Below are 6,086 nucleotides of genomic sequence, written 5' to 3' on the forward strand. Positions count from 1 at the left end.
GTGACAGTATGGTCTATCTAAGCAGACTTTCTTTATTTTGTTCATTTAATGAGTGATTAAGCTCTCAGCCAATGAGCACTAATTGTGGCAGATTCTACCTTTCCCTCTCTATCAGAAAGCATTTTACCTGGCTGTCCTGTGATGGGTGCATTCTCAGGGCACGTTTTTTACTCCACAGTGTCCCCCAGCTTTCTGTCACTCATTTCTGATCTAGTAAAAAGTTCTGACCCATATTGGCACTAAGGAAGTGCAAATGGGAGCACTGCGCCAGCCCCAAATAAATTGATGAAGTGTCACACAGCATAATAAAATGCAATTTTCTGAGAAGAAACTGGGAAAAAATCTAGAAGTTATATTTATGCACATAACAAAGAGTCCATTGGATCTTATTCTTAGCCTACCTTACCTGTCTGATTGTTCTCTGGCATTTCAGAAAGTGACTCCTGGCTTAGAAAGTCCAGCTAGCTTATAGAAAGTCAGTGTGATAGACGCAATGACTCTACCCAAACAGACCTGGTTTTAACAAATTTCTACCATGTATCGGTTTATGACCATATGCCCTCTTTGCTGCATTCAACTTTCCTCATAAGTGGCATCTAAAAAAAAAACATCATCTGCTCCTGCTTGGGTTGTTATGGAAACGAAATGTGGCAATGAACCCATACATGAAAGCACTATGAATATAAAATGCTTTAAAACATATATTTATAGCTCTTGGAGAAAACATATTACTTAAGATAAACATTGACAGAGGGCTTCTACCACTGAAGGGCATTGTATAATTTATCTTCAGGAGTAGATTCCTCTTCTGTTTCGTAAAACAGTTTACTAGGCCTGTTTGTTTATGGGCGTGGAGAACTCCAGCTGCAGAGCCTAGATAGAGGTTTCTTTCATTCATTCATTCATTTTACATAATCATTCATTCATGGAATATTTACTGATTGCCTACTATGTGCCAGACATTGTTCAAGGCGCTGGGGTAGTAGCAGTGAATGAAGCAGACACTGTCCCTGTTATCACGAATCTTATATCCTGTGATAGAATGAAGGGATAGGGAATGGCAGGCAGTAACAAAATACAATTATAACCAAGTAAGACAATTTTGGAGACTATTTCATCATACAAGTTAAGAAGAAAAGAGTAAAGAAAAGAGGGTATTGAGATAAGAGGATAACTGAGGCAGTTTTTATAGCATAGTCAGGAAAGATCTCCTTAAAGACCTAAAATCTAAATAAGTCAGAAGGCAACAGTTAGAAGATTTTGGAGCAAAGCTTCCAGGACAGAGGGAGTAGGCAAGGGCAATGGCCCTGAGTCAGGAACTGTGATTTGATAGAAGCACTACAGAAGGCTGGTGAGGCTGAACAATAGTGAGCTATGGGAAAGGGATAACTGATGAAATAACAGATAGAGGCAGAGGCCAGAGCCCAAAGGGGTGGAAGATTTAGGGATACCCAAGTAGCTGACATCTGGTTTCTATATACACTCATAACTTGTAAAATACTTTTCATTACAGGAGCTCAATAAACAGCTGCTGATTGATTATTGTTAGAACAGCTGATTGATTACAGTACATTCCCAGTAAAAGCAAATTATTCTCCTGAGAGAAATAATGAAAAAGATAACTGTCCCTGTGGAAGAGATAATTTACCTAATATAAGCTATTTATTTTACTGGAAGCCAAATGGATTACTTCTAATCCATCCTCCACAGCAGCAGACTGACTTGAAAGGCACAGTCTAATGCCATCTCTTTCTGCTTTTCCACAGAGTATGGCCTGAATGCATTACTAAGAATATAAGACCTCGTATGGTATGATCCTTGCCTAGTTTTCCAAGCCCATCTCTGGACAATTACTACTTGGTTTCTCGCCAATAGCTCAGCCAAACAAAATTTTACAGTTCCGTAGACACACCGTGGCATCTCTGCATTGGCTCATGCTATTTACTCAATCTGAAGTGTTCTTACTCTTCAATTTATGTTCCCCTCAAAATCAGCTTAAGTGACAATTTCCTCCAAGAAACTTCCCCAACAGCTTAGCCTGCAGGAATTGCATTTCCCTGTATCTTCACTGTAGCTTGTTTCAGAATCTATGGTCCACTCGCAGGATTTCAGGCTCCTTAAGGGCACAGTTTTTGAGCATATACATCTTTCTATCCCCAATAACTAGGAACAAATTTTCACCCCAATTAGGTATTCAATAAATAATTGCAAGTAAATGGACTTTCTTTCCTCATTACTCTTTGATGCCATTCCCGATAACCCACATGGAAACAAACATGCCAAGCTTTGTGTCCCCATTGTTCTCACTGCATTATTTGATTTTTCACATTTGTAAAAATCTGTAAAAATTTGGTATTAGCAGGAGCATGATATACACATGTTAATATTCTCAATACCTGCGGTAGGTAGTTGGCATGTATTGAGTGTTGAATGTATAAATATTGAAGAGGTACATTCAACTGATTTTATATTAGGGTTGTTTTGTACCAATCTTTATAATAAAGCACCATCCAAACAAATCCAAGATAAGATAATTTCAAATCTAATATTTAGAAGGATTAAAATTGCTCAATGTTTAAATATTTATCATTTACCTTGCCTTCTTATTATTATGGCATTGCTTTGTGAATAAAAAGGAAATCATTTAAAATTGCAATTAGAAAGTTCTTCTGCCAAAGGACAAGAAAACAAGTTTATACGTTGTTGAAGGTTATACACAAATTCTATGCCTCAAACGCTAGGTACCACAGCATTACTAAGAAGAACAAAATAAAAATTATAACCTCCTCCAGATGACAAAGCCTACAGCTAAACTGATGAGAACATCGCTTGTTTACTCAGTAGTGCAAGTATTGTTAGATTTAAAAAGTCAAGGCAGGGAATTTTAGAATGTAATTTAAAATGAAATGTCCCTAGATGTATCAGATTATTTGGTTGCATTTTATTTTAATATAATACTTTCATGACAAAGTAGCATTGTATTCAAGTCATTTTAGCTAACTTTCTTGGCATCACTCTCATCATCTTTAATTAATTTCACATCAGTTATACTTTAGAAGATTTGGGATTAATAAATATGAGACTGAAATACTCTTCTGTGGATTGGGTGCTCTTCAAAGTTGACTTCGAGCCATCACTTCACGGACATATGTCCATAAGGAGACAGTATCCATGAAAATATTCCTATAAGAGTTTTTCTCCTTAAGTGTCATTTGCACAAATATTTTTCTAAAAACAAATGCTTAAGTGAAAGGAAAACATGTCGCATTTGTCTCATACCATTTCATGTGAAGCTTAATAACAATAATTAAAGACCCAAATGATTCAAAAGAGATAAGAATATATTGCTCCTCCTTTATGTTGAAACCAATTTTGAGGCCCTGTGGGATGATGTGAAAAACTAAAAGATATGAAGCCTATCTTTAAAGAGGCAGCACTCTAGTTTGGGAAAAAAAAAGAAAATCCAGATCTGGGGATAAAAATAATAGTAACAGTAATACAAATAATAACATTAATAATAACTGGAAAACTATAGATTATTTACTATAGGCAAGGTACTATTCCAAGCCCTTGAATTGAAATGATTTAATTTTTTCAATATCCCCAGGAGTTAGGCATCTTTATGAACCTCATTTCACAGATAAGAGACAGGGGAATTCAAAGGGTCTAAGTAACTTGCCCAGTGTCACAAATTAGAAAGTAACTGAGCTAGAATTTAAATGTAGGCAATTAGGCTTTGACTCCTGAGTTTTTATCCAGTAAATCAGCACTTATAATATGATGCACAAGTGAAAGAAACTGTTTTGGAAGCTCCTCAAAGGTTAGGACCATGTCCTATACAGCATCTTTGCCTCAGCAAATTATGTACCATTGAGCTGAGAACATAATAAGGGCATAATTATTGTTTAAGCATTAATTCATACCACCAAATCTCACTTGTCACAGTTTTAATTTGCCAGGTAGTTCCAGCTGCTTTGGCATGAACATACTTCATTAGGGAAATCTATTCATGCAATTCTACTTCCTAGCATGATAACTTAGAATGTCAAATGAAGTTGAAATACAGATCTTATAAACTCATCCCATGCTCTTCAGATTATTATTTACTTGTGCCTGCAGTATCTCTTTGGAGAAGTTCCAAAAAATTGACAATTATTGAATATAGTTGTAGAATAAAATGGTCAGGTGTTATCAGGAAAGATGAAGTTGTCCCTATTCTTAGCATCTTTCCCCCTACATACATTCTCCTCCCTATTTTTTTTCAGCAAAGATGCTACTTTTGCAATATATTTCTATGAAAAAAATTGTTATATGTATTTCTTTTTAATGTAATGATCAGTGAGTCTTTAAAAACCCTGTTGTTTAAATTGGTCAGCTATTATCTCAGTTAAGACTCATTTGGTAGGAAAATCAAACTTCAACCCTAAAGGAGAATTTCATTTGAGGATGCAGAACTATTTCGTGGGAAATGCAGTTGGACCTTGAAAGGAAAAAGGAACAAAAACTCAGGGCAGCAAAAGCCCCTCATTTCAGCTGCTTCTTCTGTTTGACTTCATTCTTCAATCTATACAGATTGACTACTTTTGCTTTTCAGTATATGCCAGAAAATAGCCGCCCCTCCAGATTTACCTCATCTTCCTTTCTGCATTAGGGAATGATCAGAATCTCAGAGTCTTAATTTTACAAATCCCTGAATGACAGACTGGAATTCAACAAGCTCTGGACCAGTTCTGTTTGACTGGGGGCAGATTTTCATTTGTCTCAGACTCAGAAGGGACCATAGAGAATCAACAATACAGAAGAGAGGTTTGTAGACTAGTCCTCTATGGACAGTGCTTCTCAAACTTTTCTATATATTAGAAACGTCAGGGGAACTCTAGACAACTCCAATGTCCAGACCCTACCCTATACCAAGTAAATCAGAATATCTCCGGGGGGGGGGTAGGTGGTGAGGCATTCCAGCATCATAACCTTTAAAGCCTCCCAGCTTTAGAAACAGCCAAGAGGACTTAGTTTGAGTAAGAGCTCAGAGGTCTTCATGCCCCACGCGTGGGTCTCAGACCAGGACCGCCAGCAGCAGCACAGCCTGGGAATTCGTCAGAAATTCAGAATCTTGGGCCCCTGCCCTAGACCTATTGTATCAGAATCTGCATTTTAACCAAATCCGCAGGTGATTTTATGCACAGGAACAGTTAAGAAGCACTATCTTAAAAGCAGATGAAAACTGATGGAAGTGATTGCCACACCTCAGTGCAACTGTACTTTCATTAATAGTAAAGTTTGTTTCACTTATGTTTTTCTTTTACTGTGATTCAATTTATCAAGATAAAATGTTGTTTATGTCTGAACAATATGAAAATATCTGCAGCAAAATCAGCACTTCTCAATTTATCCAGTAAATATTTATTGGGGCAATAACGTGTGCCACATACTATACCAGACTCTGTAGGGTTTCTGGTAAGTAAGAGAAGAGCTTTATCTAACCAGCACCAAAGATTGTAATGATTGTGCATAATACATGGTCATGAGCTGAAAATCATCAATTTTGTTTATTCACAATACTCATTTCCTAGCACATACATACTAATGCCAATCTACATCTCCTGAAAATATGAATAAAATTTGACTTATGTGAATTGCTTTTCAAAATTCATTCATTCACTAAATGTGAAAGGACACAGGAGCACATCAAGGGATGAGTGGGTTAAAAAATCACAAAGGTAATTTAGAAGATACCACAAAGGGGGAAGGAATGAGAGTGAAATATAAATAAGTCAGTGTCTCACATCTAACACAGGCACAGCATTGAGTTTATCATTAACAGATGCCTTGTTTCATGACTCTTACTATGTTTCACATGCTCAGGTTAAAAACCCTTTTAACTTTAGGTAAAGATAGTTATTGTGTCCCTCTCTTAAATTAGTGGTGCTTCAGAAAAAGGAGCTTATGCTGAGCCTTGTGTTGGAGTTGTTACCTTGTGATAATTAGCACATGTTTGAGAATCATAGCACAAAGCAGCAGAGAGCCTATCTCATAGCATAGATTAGCAGATGGCACACATCACAGCATACTGGAGGCTCAAGAGC

At 36.8% G+C, this 6,086-nt stretch overlaps 1 protein-coding gene across 3 annotated transcripts in view; it reads right to left on the reverse strand.

The window, feature by feature from the left end:
- The window catches only part of NALF1 (NALCN channel auxiliary factor 1), a 636,618-nt gene that overhangs the window by 432,044 nt on the left and 198,488 nt on the right, over positions 1–6,086 (reverse strand). The gene's annotated exons all lie outside the window — the stretch shown is intronic.

Source organism: Tamandua tetradactyla, chromosome 4 (assembly GCF_023851605.1).
Source record: "Tamandua tetradactyla isolate mTamTet1 chromosome 4, mTamTet1.pri, whole genome shotgun sequence".
In the NCBI taxonomy this organism is placed as follows: domain Eukaryota; kingdom Metazoa; phylum Chordata; class Mammalia; order Pilosa; family Myrmecophagidae; genus Tamandua; species Tamandua tetradactyla.